Source organism: Phyllostomus hastatus, unplaced genomic scaffold (assembly GCF_019186645.2).
Source record: "Phyllostomus hastatus isolate PE091 unplaced genomic scaffold, TTU_PhHast_1.1 phas_scaffold_78, whole genome shotgun sequence".
Taxonomy (NCBI): Eukaryota; Metazoa; Chordata; class Mammalia; order Chiroptera; family Phyllostomidae; genus Phyllostomus; species Phyllostomus hastatus.
In genome coordinates this window covers 95,668,778-95,682,326 of record NW_025334041.1, presented here as the reverse complement: position 1 = coordinate 95,682,326, position 13,549 = coordinate 95,668,778, and positions in this window count along the sequence as shown.

The window sequence follows — 13,549 nt, the reverse complement described above, 5'->3', positions numbered from 1 at the left end:
GTTGACAGAATAAGCAGGCTGTAGAAGTTTATTGCTGCAGGGTTTCAGCACAGTCTAGAAAGAAAGAAGTTATGGAGCAATAAGAAAACTTGAGGTTTTGCTTATGTTCTGTTCTTCAGCATTTTGATACTTTTGGGAAAATTCTACATGTATAGAATGGGGTGTGGGGCTTGGAGGGAATGCACAATCTGCAAAAGTTTCTGGAAATTCTTTCCTATTAAAGCATCTGCAAACATTATGTGAGCTGTTTGAAAGAATGGGATTGCATGAATGCAATGAATATAGCCTGACTGCCTGCTTCCTGCTTCTCAGGGCATCCCAAAGCACCTCTGGAATGCACAGGGTGAGGGAAAGTTCTGTGTCTAGTCTTCTGGCTGCAGGAGAGTCATAGTCTACCCTTCCACATGAGTCTTCAGAGGACATCCCTGGTCATATATGGGTGTAGTATTGATGGGATCGGTTACTAGCATAATGCATGGCCTGTCAAAAATCAAAGGGTGGAGGAGCAGAGTAGACCAACTGCATAAATGAAGAAAGACAATGACAATACAACATGTGGAGTAAAAAGTCTGCTGAAGAATAGATTCTCAAAGGGCAACTGAAGTGTTAGAGTAAACCAATGGAAATTGGACAACATTAATAGGCTGGTAAATTGAGAGAATTAATTTAAAAATCTGGAAAGAAAAAGTGGATACTTATGTATATAGTCTTTTTTAGAGTATGTTCAGAAACTTTTTAAAAAGCAATAGATGAAGCCCAAAGAAGACCCAAATTATTTATCACTATATGATATATTATATAAACAATGAGATTGAAATAAAACTATTCATCAGCGATTTTCAACCTTTATAATCTCATGTCACACGTAAACTAATTACTAAAATTCTGTGGTACACCAAGAAATATATGTCTTTGCTGATCTGACAAAAAATAAGTATAGTTTTGATTCATTCATACTGGACAGCTATTATTGTGTTGACTATTGGTGTTTTTTTATTTGACAGCCTAAGAGAAAAGAGGTCAGTGCCCCTGGCTAGTCAGGTATTGCATGTTTTAAAAATTGTTGTGGCACACAGGTTGAAAATCACTGCTGTACATGAATAAAGTGACTGTATAGTTTTAGTTTTTAACCTTTCTGTTACGTTTTAAAATTGTTTAATAGAAATTTATGAGTCCTCATCTTTGTCTACTTATATAAATAAATTTTGTTGAGAAAAATTTGAACTTGAACAATTGAATTTTAAGAAGTAAATACAAACCTAAGCTTAGTTAAATTAGTTTCATAGCTGATTTATATTGGTTTTCCTGCCCTATCCTTTCGTAAACAAAACCACAAAGAAAGGAGAAAGCAATATTAATGACATCTTTTTAAAATTTATTATTTTTTATCCTCACCCAAAGACTTTTTTTTTTGCTTTTAGAAGAGAGGTGGAGAGAGAGGAAGGGAAAGACAAAGGAGAGAGAGAAATATTGAGTGAGAAAGAAACATGAATTGGTTGCCTGGCATACGTACCTGGGCCGAGGATCGTGCACACCAGGACCAGAGATCAGACCCCAGATCTAGATATGTGCCCTGAGTGAGAATCAAACCTGCAACCCTTCAGTTATGGGAAAATCTCCTACCAACTCAGCCACACAAGCCAGGGCGCCACATCTTATTTAGCAGATTTAGATAGAAATACTACAAATATTACAAACTAGCAATTTCTTTCCAAAGAAATAGTAATAATGAACAGCATAAGTTGGACTATCATGTTTCAGTGATTTAAATTAAATCAGACTTTTTTGAGATAAAAAATCTTTGAGGTTGTAATGTATCTGATCTGTATGTTTACCTAAGGACTAATGTTACATATAAGCTAGCAGGAGGGAAGAAAAGAGAATGCAAACAGTTCAAGCAGTTTTAAAAGTTATTTGCCAATAAGTTTAACACATCCACATATATATATATACATATACTATAAAATACTAAAACCACTCTTATGAGCAGAAAATGTGAAAACAATGAAGCATGTGTAATAAGGCTCTGTAAAACAAACAGCACGCACTTAAAAGGGAGGAAAAGATAGTGGCGTAAATTTGCCTCCATTGGGATAGATTACTGGTTTCATCTATCAGTGGAAGGCAATGCCTTAGACATACCTGATATTATGCAACAAATGTGGAGTTTAGGAAATATTAATCCATTTTGCTATTCTTTACACATACATGTTATCACAGAAAAAATACATTTTTTCTCTGTATAAATTAGGTAAAAATATATTTGCATCATGCCAAATGTGAGGTAGGAGTCAGGCTTGAACTAGAAAACTTTGTGCCCTTCTCTTAAGTCAAAGAAATAGCAGCTCAAGTGATTAATATGTAACAAGGCTCCTGATGGAAAGATTAAAAAGACAAAAGGTACAAGAGAATATTTAAAATAAATCCTTTTTTTTTATTCCCGATAAGCCCTGAAAAACACAGTGTGCAATGTACAGCATGACAACAATGATGAGAATAAAGTATCAGATACTGGGAGTACATGGGAGAGTGGTTTTCAGGTGCTCTTGTCACACACACACAGTGACGGTCTGTGAGGGGTGAGGCACTCATGAACTTGACCGTGATCATCATTTCACCACATATGTGCATATCCATTCACCATGTTTTTAATCTTAAATATATGCATTGCATTAAGCAAAAATCAAATACTAAAAAAAAGGAACATGGTCTCTCTTTGTTCTCATACACTTCTCTTAGTTTCTGAAATTTACTAACATCTCTAGGGACTCAGTAGGGACCAGAAGGGAAGTTAATTAAAATTATACTAATTTTATTGGAGGAGAAATGGTGGTTTGCCTATCTGAACATATATAGTTATCATGGATGGAAAAACATAGATTGGAATAAAGTTTTATAGCATTTGATTCTTCAAAGAGGTGTGAACACTCTTAGCTTTTGGCAAAAACAAAGGAAAACCTCTAGTATGAACTGCTTCCAATGTGTCAGGAATTATTCTAGATATTTGATGTTCATCATCTTGTTTCATTGTCATAATAAGTCAATAATTTCAAGATCATTTATAAGGGAACAAACTGTTCCTTAGAGAGGGAAGGGGGATTGTTAATGCTCTCCTACCTAGTAAGCAGCCAGGCCAGGGTTCCAGCAGGGGAACTGCCTGCCGAAGGGCATTGTGAAGTCTATCTAGAGTGCATACCTGTTTGGACAGAGATCATCATTACACTGAGTAATATTATTATCAGGAAGTTTCTGCTGATTTTTAAGACCCGTCATTCATAAATGATTTCTCCGCAGGGTTCTTGTCATTTGAAGTATTTTAGGTATTAAAGAAAACAATTTTATTATAGCTAAAAATGGACCTTAATATATCTCCTTTTTTGGCACAAATTCCAATTCCTAAGTTAATAGAAAAAAATGGAAGGAGGGAAGGAAGGAAGGAAGGAAGGAAGGAAGGAAGGAAGGGGAGAAGGAATGGGAAGAAAAGAGAGAGATAGAGAGAGGTGGGGGCTTAGAGTAAATTATGTGACCATTATAAATATTTTTTAATTTTAATTTTATTTTTTAGAAAGGGGAAAAAGGAGGGAGAAAAGGAGGGAGAGAAATATCAATGCAAGAGAGAAGCATTGATTGGTTGCTTCCTGTACGCACCCCGACTGGGGACTGAACCTGCAACCCAGGCATATACCCTCACTGGGAATCGAACTGACAATCTTTCCCTTTGTGGGATGACACCCAACCAACTAAGCCTCACAGTCAGGGCATAAATACTTAAAAAAAACTGGTTCTAGATATGGAAGGATATGACATTTTCCTAACAGTGGAGTAAAATATATACAATGTATGTATATTCAAGGAGAATGAACCAAAAGTGACAACAGTTTGTAGCCATTGATGCCAAACACCTGGCTAGGCAGTCTTTGAGCTTTATCAAAAAGGATATGATTAGACATAGTATTAAGGATAAAATAATTAAAATGGATAGTCTGGCCATTTTAAAGCCATTCATTCCACATGGCCTGTGCCATATGTATACATACAATATTTTTTTTCCTGGGAGCAAAGCTCACTTGCTGGATTTCTTGTAAATTTGAACTATTTTACCCCAAGTTCCATGCATGTCTTTCTATGAGGTGAATGGTAGCATACTGCCTTTCCTTAAACTCTAAAGTGATAATAGAGTCACTTGGAGTTAACTCGCTTGGAGTGCAAATTCCCAGGCATGGACCAGTCATGGTAACCATGGACAGGCAGCCAGTATGTATGTAGTAGGTATTCACCTTTCTGGTCTATGGTGTTAGGCACCTGGCCTCTTCTATGGTGCAAAACACTCTCAGATCCTCAGGATTCAACATTAATTGCCCTGTACCAAGTATTGGCTTCTCTGTGAAGTTACTTTTTTAAATCCCCAAGCACACTTTCCCAATTACCATCACCATGAGATTAACTTCTGACATATGACCCATATTTCAACATAAAAGTAGTCCTATACAGATTTGAGGTGAAGGAAGAATTTACCATGTATCCTGTGTACATAGCAATGCACACGTACTCATTCAGGGTGGAATATACTGGATTGAATTTATACAAATTCCATTTAGTTTCATAAATTCTATTGAAGTGAATTAAACTGGAGATAGAAGCTTTTGGATCAACAACATACTTCTAAGAAACATGAATGACTTTTTGTAGTCTTGTATGAAATGAAGAATGCAGTCACAGTATAATAAGGTACTAGAGTGAGAGGCAGAGAATATAATCACCCTCCCCCACCCCAGCTGCCCCCACCTGGCTCCATGCATACTCACCATGATCTTTATTAGCTTTGTCCTGACAATCTGACCGTACTGAGCTGATCTATACCTAGTCCTGACAGCCACATAAAACCCACAAACAAATAGGGAACTGGTGGACACTTTTCAGATTTAGGATCATGTTCAAGCTTATGAATCAGATTTTTCTGTGTGTGGACATGACAACTATGGAAAACTGTAATTTAGGACATATTCTTTTTATCCTTTTATGTAGAATTTCACTTTAATGTGATGCAAATGACAGTTAGAAATACATTCAGTGAATGTTAAAGGCTTCCCATTAAAAATTCTGTATGCATTTTACATTCTAATTCATGTACAGTCAAAAACCCTGATAAAATCACAGTGCTGATTTGACTGCTGCACTTATCGTATTAATGAGGATACTTTATGCCTTTTGAAAATTGGGATATGGTCCATTATGTGATTGTAAATGATGTGATTGTATCATGTAAATTTGTTATTCAATCCCACCCCTCCCACCAGTCAGCTTCGTATATAAGAAGATCCATTGGTGAGTCAGAACCCAGGCTGAAAAACTGGGCTGCATGTTAGGTATTTCCCCTTTTGTCTTTATTTCCATTTACAGAAAAAATATAATAAACATGTGGGTAAATATGTGAATATTTATATGTATTTTTTTCTAATTAAAAAATTTCCCTCAAAACTACAGGGAAAAGGTCACCAAGGAAGTCAAAATGAAAGGAAGAGCAGATGGGCCTGAGGCTCCCTCCGGGATATACTGCTTGCCCCACGGCCATGGTGATGCCCTTTGCTTCTTGACCAATCCTGGGTCACCTAGTGAATGAAAATCTTCCTTCTCCCCTCTTACAACAGGTGAGAGGTTTGAGAACTGTTGTTGGACAAGGTTCCTGAATTTGAGTTGCATTTGCATTCCTAAAAATACCTACTCCTTTTTCTATTTATTTATTTTTCTCTCTTGCCTGCCTAATTAGTCATCGTTTGCTCCCAGGAGTGCCCAGTGGGAGTGATCTATAAACACAGCTGCAGGAGGCCTTTGGCTTCTTTCTGCCCTCGTGCTGTCTGCTTCTGCATTTGTGGCATAGATGTCTACCTTGGTAAAGGTCAAAGAACTATTTTTTCTCTTTCTCCTCATCACTAGAGACACAAACACCTCGCCTGACATCTATCCCTCCAAAGTCCCCACAGAACAAGTGTAGAAAAACTCCCAGAAATGCAGTATGGCTCCAGCAGCAGAGGCGTCTGGGAAATGCTGGAGACCTAACTCTCTGTAGCCTCAGCCTTCGCTGCCTATCCAGAAAACAGGAATGCTGCCTAAAGATAAATATCATGCCCCCAGGAAGGAGGTTAAGGAACATGTACAGTGTGGTAACTACTGGTGGTATCTGGTAACTTAGGAATGCACTGTTCTTTCTGTTGACTACCTACCATGTGGTTTTACTATGAACCACCTAGTAAAAGGGACCCTATTCTGTGAGAGGTGTGCTTTCTTCCCCTCTGGCCACCACTGGGAGCAGCTGCCTTCCTTACACAGGTATGTAAGTTTCTCTTATTAAAGCTCTTGTGAGTTTGAATAAGACTGTGTGTCAATTCTTTGGAATCCTGAATTTAGGTTTTGGAGGCTTTTCCCAACAAGTTAGAGCACTGCCCACAGAAGTGGCTTCAAAACTCTCAGTTTAAATCAAAGGAGAGGACTACCACCCTTGGCTGAGTAGCTCTCACAGCTTCGAAAGACTACACACTCCATTGCCTCTGTAGGGTCCCTAGACTCACCCAGTAATTATCAGAGAGGAGTCTGTAGACAGATGCTTTGTGTCCACTCAAGGCACACCTGTTGTTAATTGCTGCCTGTGCTTCTTAAGGATTCTCTTTGGTTTGGGATTCCTGAACACCTGTATACTGGGTTATTTTTTCTTTATTACTTTAAAAAACTATCTTTTGTTGCCTGGAATGTAGAGGAAGTAACAATGACCTTCACAATGGAATACACTCTGCACTGAAGTTCTTAGAGTTTGGAACCATAACTCCCCAAGTTCTTGACACCCACTTGAAAACCTCACATTCCTGTTGTTTTTGCTCACTTTGGAACCTGACATTTAGGGATTGTCAAGCTTCATGTTTTCCCAGAGCTCAGCTGTTGTGGATAAATCATGTTGTTGTTATTGTTTTATTTTGTATTGTTTTGTTATCAGGTATGTCTCTTTCTGCTATAACATCAAAAATATATAGTGCCATGTGTTTCCTCTCTTTACCCCCATCCACAAAGACAGAGAGATGCCATACAGAATGGTTACATAGGAGAATACAAAAAATACTGTAAATTGTATTTTTAAATGATTTATGGATAAAGGTAACTTGCTTGACTAAGATTTACCAAAAAAATCACAGGGGGTCTTTCATGATGGGAAGATGGGTTTGTTTTCCATTCTTGTTTTTTTTTTTTTTACGTTATTTTAGATTCAAAGGTCAATAAGAACTTTTTACAATCATCTGAACAAAGATTGCTACATCCTAATCTCTGCAAATCCACTCTGTGCTGTTCACCTCTCTATTAATCAGTCCTACAGAGCTGTATCAGTACCGCTGTACACTCTGCATTTTCAACCTTCTGTTACTGAGTGGCCTTTTCTATACTTTTGCTTTATCTTGCATTCAGTTACTCACAGCTTGTTCTGTAGAATAGGACACCATCACTGCCTACATTTAGGCAACAGCACATAATGTCATCTTGCTTCATATATTTTACTTCTACCTCTTTTAGGAAGAAGCTCATTTGAGAAAACTTGGCTCTGCCTTTGGGGAGGAATCATTTACCTTCTTTCATTCAGGGCTGAAATTTGTCTCCTCACTCCTTTTGTTAATTAAAAAAAACTTATTTACATCTTCTCAGATCCCATTAGTTAACTCAATTGCTTATTGTTGCAGTTTTAAGAAAGACCTAGTCATTTTCTTGCTTTCAATCATTGTCGGTCTATTTTATGGGTTCCACAATGCCACATTCACAAGCCTGCTTCATTTCTTTGGGAAGATTTTTCTATTTCACTCTGATGTGCAGCATCCCATATGTGGTGCATTTCCCTCCCATGCATCAGAAATATGGCTAAACAATCCCCCTGTAAAAGAGCAGAAAGGAAGGTATCAGGCCTGGCGATATTGCCCATCACCTTGGACTCTGTGTGTGAGGATGGACGCAGCCTAGCATACTTGGTTCTTTACAAATTTGCCCTGATTTTCTTCCCTCTTGTCCTTTCTAATGTGTTAATAGTTCCTTAGAATACATTTTCTTACCTAAGATGGACCTTGCCTTTTCTCTCTTGACACTGCTGAGTAAATCAGGGTGTGGAATATTATCTTTGCAACCTGCTTTCTGAGAGGCATTGCTAGCTGAAGCCATGCTGTTCATATGCTGTTCTGTACCCAACTGTGGATAATAACAGAATTGATTTCACCCAAGGAAAGACAAAGGAACCTCAGGGCTGCTTTCTGCTTTATTTTGTTCTCAGGTTATTCTGCTCTGAATGGTAAGATCTCTCACTCAGATATTGGGTCATATTTAGCTTCCTTTATGGCAACCCCCTTGTGGGGTCACTTCTGTTATTGAACTGTGAGGTGTGACTGATCTATGCCCATGTGTGCACACATGTGCATGTGGCCAAATTGTAAGAAAGGCAACTCTGTGTTTTCAAATCCCCGTGAGTATACCTCCTTCTTTTTCTAAATTATTCTATTAAGAAAGTAGATTTTAATCTGAAGACTAAAACTTGGCTTTCAAATCCTCCAACAGGTGAATTTAAAAAAGACTATTCTTTAATAAATGGTAATATGACCATGAATAAGTCAACCTACATAATTATAAGGGCGACACTGATAATAGTCATTATAATTCGAGTGCATAGTACATATCATACATGTTCCACTTGCCTCATGCTTATTAATTAATTCCTTACAAGAGCTGTATTAGGTATGTATTGTGATTATCCTTATTTCACAGATGTAGAAACTGAGGCACAGAGAGAGGGTACGTTACTTGTTTAAGACATAGGTGGTAAGTGGCAGATCCAAGATTCAAACCAGGTGACATTGGCTTCTTAGCCTTGGCTTTTAAATACTGTGCTTTCTACCTCATTGAGAGAAAAACCTACAACTTCTCTTATAGTGAGCATCATGTCAGCAAGATCTTTTATAATAATTTAAGGAAATTCTGATGAAATAATGTGAAATTAAAATGACTGCATTCCTAACACCTTAATTGTGATTCTTTCAACTATATTATGCCTTAACGTTAAAACAATCTAACACATTATCTAGAATAATATAGAAGGTTCAGGGAAGTTAAAAACATACAGTGATTACATTTTTAAAAAATTCCAAATCAGGTATATTTGTTGTATAATTCATTGCATTATTACTTTTAATTTACATCCCTGTCTCACTCTTTACCTTCTGTTCATGCTCACTGATACTTTTATAAAGTGAAAAGATCAACACCCATTGAGGTTGTCTTGAGAACATGCAGACAGAGAATCAACCGGAAATCTCCATTTTTGCCTGTGCTTCAAATGAGCACTGCCAGACCCATGTTCCAGGGTGAATATTCATAAAAAGTGTTTATAAAAAAAGATAGTGAACCTTGAAGGGTTCATGCTCACACCAGCTTTCTGAGCATGTTAACTTTGGGTGAGGTTCTGGAGCTCACTGACCCCAAGCTGCCACATGTGCTTGAGAGTCTCATGTACACAGAGAGAATGTACTGGATGTCCTGGAATTTTGAAAGTTCAAGGGATGTTGGATTTTATGTTTCATATATTATCTATTACTTGCTGAAGATAGTGTGCTTCTTTTTCATATAGCATTAAGAATAGTGAATGAATTGTTCCTTTGATCTTGTGCAAGTGTAGCCCATTGGATAATGTCAGTAAGCATCAAGTTGGTAGTCAGAAATTACAAATTAGTACAAGTTAGCCTAAATATCATAAAGCTTTTTGGGACCTCCAGGGAATTCTTTATATCTAGTTCTTGCTTCAACCAAGTCTTCATTATTAGATCAATATATCAGATCAAGAAGAAGTAGAACCCCAAAGTCACACCATCCTATCAAAATAATTATCTTTAATTAATATAATTATTGATCATGTAGTAGAAGTCACTGTCTAGATGATATAAAGCTTTTAGGATTTCATGGGAATGCTTTACAACTTAATTATGTTTCCCTGGGAGATTATAACATAATTCAATTTATTTTTCCCATGTGTTTCATCAATCATTGTGTGAATAGGAGGAATATCAGCGTCTCATTTCTATGTCAATTCCTATGCAATTTAGACCAGTCGTTTCAGTAGTACAGAGCTGATTAGAAGACAGGGTACCTCCCACATGAGAATGCTCTGCATTCTCTTCGTTTTGTGGTATGTGACGAAGCTAACTGCAGAAGCCTGTGATAGCTATGTTCAGCATTCATAGCAAACCAAATTTAGGCCTAGGTAAACCTTCCTTCTTAGATGTATAAAGAGCTGTGTTCTTCTCTGAGCCTTGGTTTCCTTATCCAAGGAAGCCAGTGGTGTCTAGGCTTCCTTCCACTTGTAAAGCTCAGTGCTCTAGTGTTGCTTGTGATTTAGCGTTTTCATTGTCTGTGGAGTGTCTCCAAGTTTAATGTGTTTTTGAATCACAGGCAGTCTTGTTCAAATACAGATTCTGACTCAGTAGCTGTAGGTGAGTCCTGGGCTTTTGCCTATCTAACAACCTCCCAGATGATGCTGGAGCTACTGATCTGTGAACCACAGAGTTTAGCAAGGAATGATGCACAGAGACAAGGAGGGAAAGACCAGCTCTTCATCTTCCTGTAGTGACATAGCCATTTGCTTCTCTCCTGGTGCTACAATTCCCAACTTTCTTCTGCAGCACTTAGCCACATGCCTCCCTTTCCTAGCTACACCACGCAGAAAAGGGCCTCAGGAAGACCGCGTCTGTCCACGTAGTACAATACAGATCCCTTCTCCAAGAAGGAAACCACAGAACTTACCAGGAAAACTGTGTGCCTCTAATGTCAGCCATCCCCAGGCTGCTGAAATATGAAATAAATGAGGTGGAGTTTAATTTTAGGGTCTACAAATTTGTAATGTGTTCATCATTCCTGTTGCCATTTTACATGGCAGGCTGAGGTTGACAGACATGTTTTGTGAGCGGAGCTTCATTGGAGTTCTGGCTTAATGAAGCACTCACACCTTCTCCTGTCGCTCCTCTAATCTCCACCAGCAGCAGTGAGAAAGTGGAGCCACTTCTATCAGAGGTTTTCAGTACTGGAAATGTGCATCTCTTTTGCTTTCTTGGAGGCAGGCTCTGGGGAATTTTCCCTAACTGGACCTCAGATTGGCTTCCCAGCAGAGGGCGCACTGCCCCAGGGCCCCGACCCCAGAGCAGTTTCCTCCTCTCAGGGACGGGCTTCTTTCCCCCAGAGGCTGGATGTAGGGCTGCAGGGGGGTCCGAAGTGGGCTCCCATGAAGAGAGGGCTTGAAGACTATTTTAAAGGAGAAAATCAAATTAAATCATTTCAAATGTGAATCAGTGACTTTTAAAGTGAAAGGTCTATTTGACTACTGTTAATGGGCAGCTTTTTATAATTCTCAGTGACTGCAAGACTAAGTTCCCTTTCTTAAAGCTTCTCCAAACCTTGCACCGCCCAACATTTGTATCTTTCACTTTAATGAGTGCTAAATAAGAATTATACAATGAATTTTAATAATTCTCACTGGACAGATAATTAAGCAGGGAGCCGTCTTTAGAACTGTTACTCCTTCTGCCTCTTACAGACAAGTGCTTCTACAGATTCCAAAGAAAGAGGTCGTATACATATGTATATATAATGATGTGTGGGTTAGTAAATTTTCTCAGTAGCAAATAACCTATTAACCTCCTGAATGAATTGAAATAGTGAAATGAAAATACACTTTTTGTAGCCCACTTTCCCTGAACTCTACTCTCCATTTTCCCCAAACTCCTTGGCACAGGAAATGAACCCCCTGCACCTCAGCAGGGGCTCAAGTGTGTCGATCCCAAGTTTTCGTAATTCTCTGTTCCTCGGTAAATCATACGGGCATGACCCAGCCCAGTCATTCATTACAAAATTCTTTTCTTTCTACTTTTTTTTCCAACAGCTTCTGTTTTTCTTCATTTTTGATGGATTCTACCACAAACTTCAGCTAAAGTGCAGACGACCATAACATTACTCTTACATAGAGGGTATTTTATTAAGTCCAGCAGTTAAAAATGTACAAAGTTCCTTGTAATAATCCATTCATTCTGTTCTCTCTTGATTCTTGGAGTAAGCCTGCACAATTATTCAAATCCCAGCTTTTAGCTACAGCATACACCTCGCCATGGGGCTATGCCTCTGTAATCTTGCTTTGGTCTTGCATGTCAAATGGAATTAACTCCCATAAGAAATGTGTGCGAAGACAACCCAAAGTGTCTAATCCTGCTGCTGTCTTAAATTTCTGAAACTCTGAGCTGTCATCTTTTTCTATTGCTTTGTTGAAGTTCTCACTTATGCTTCAGTCCATCCGAAGCTGAAGTTTAGAAAAATTTGCATTTTTATATATTTTTTTCAGTTATGCTCTCCCTTGGCCTTTTCACATGTTCTCTTTGTAGAAAGATTTTTTTTCTTCCTTCAAATTCCAAGACCATTTTATACACAGTGAAATTTCAACAAGAGGTGAATTCACTTTTCCCCTCACCCCCAGGGGAGTACACAAGTTGAAGTGTACACAACACTAGCTGAAGTTTCACAAGCCCAATTCAAACAGATATGGGTGAGGGTGTGTGTGTGTGTGTGTGTGTGTGTGTGTGTGTGTGCGTGCGTGTGTGTGTTTCTGAATATTCTATGAAAGAGAGGAGAGAAGAAATAATGATGTCATTATTACTATACCTTAACCACTCAACCTAGCTAATCACAAAAACTAATTCTGTCTCGATTGAATCTCAAACTGCATCATCTCCCTCATGAATAAAATGCTGGATGAAATGAGCTTGGTTAGTCTACTTGTATGTTGTATTAAGAGTAAATTAGTTTGATGAGTAATTTCATACTGTTTCTTCCTTCTCTAGGGGGCCTACTATTCAAAAATGCTGAGACTGCCCTCTTCCTTTGTCAACATATCCTGAACTCTGTTTACTGCCTCCTGCAACTCCTACATGTGAGGAATTTGGAAGAGTATTCAGTATCTGCAAAACAAAACTAGCACTTAATATTTTTGAATTCCTTTGAATGAGTAAGATCAGATTATTCTATTCTTTCTGAGTTACTTATCCTCTTGTCTCAGTGTACACATCCTATCATTCAGTCTGGAGGTGAGAGCTGCCCAGGTTTTAGTAAACTTCCCTCACAGTCTGCGTGCTCAGTCTGATAAGTACACGTGGCACATATTTTTCAATCACCAGTTATTCAGCATCGTGGGTTTTTCGAGGTGTCTTGACTAAGTGAGGTGCGGAAGGGTAAAATTGTAACTTAGTATGGTGGATATTTAATAAGTGGTAAACCGCAGCATTCTCCATTTGAAAGTTAATTAAGGCCACTGGCTGACTGTGCTCGTGCAGAAAACACGTTCATGGTTTAGCCATGGAAACAGTCACAACAACGCTCAGCTAAAAATAATGGCCTTAAGAGACATTTTCTCTGTCCATTCCTCAATACTTATTGTTTCTTTTTTTGTAATAAAGGGATTGTCATATTTTTGAGGAAATACCCAGTAGCACCAGCTTCT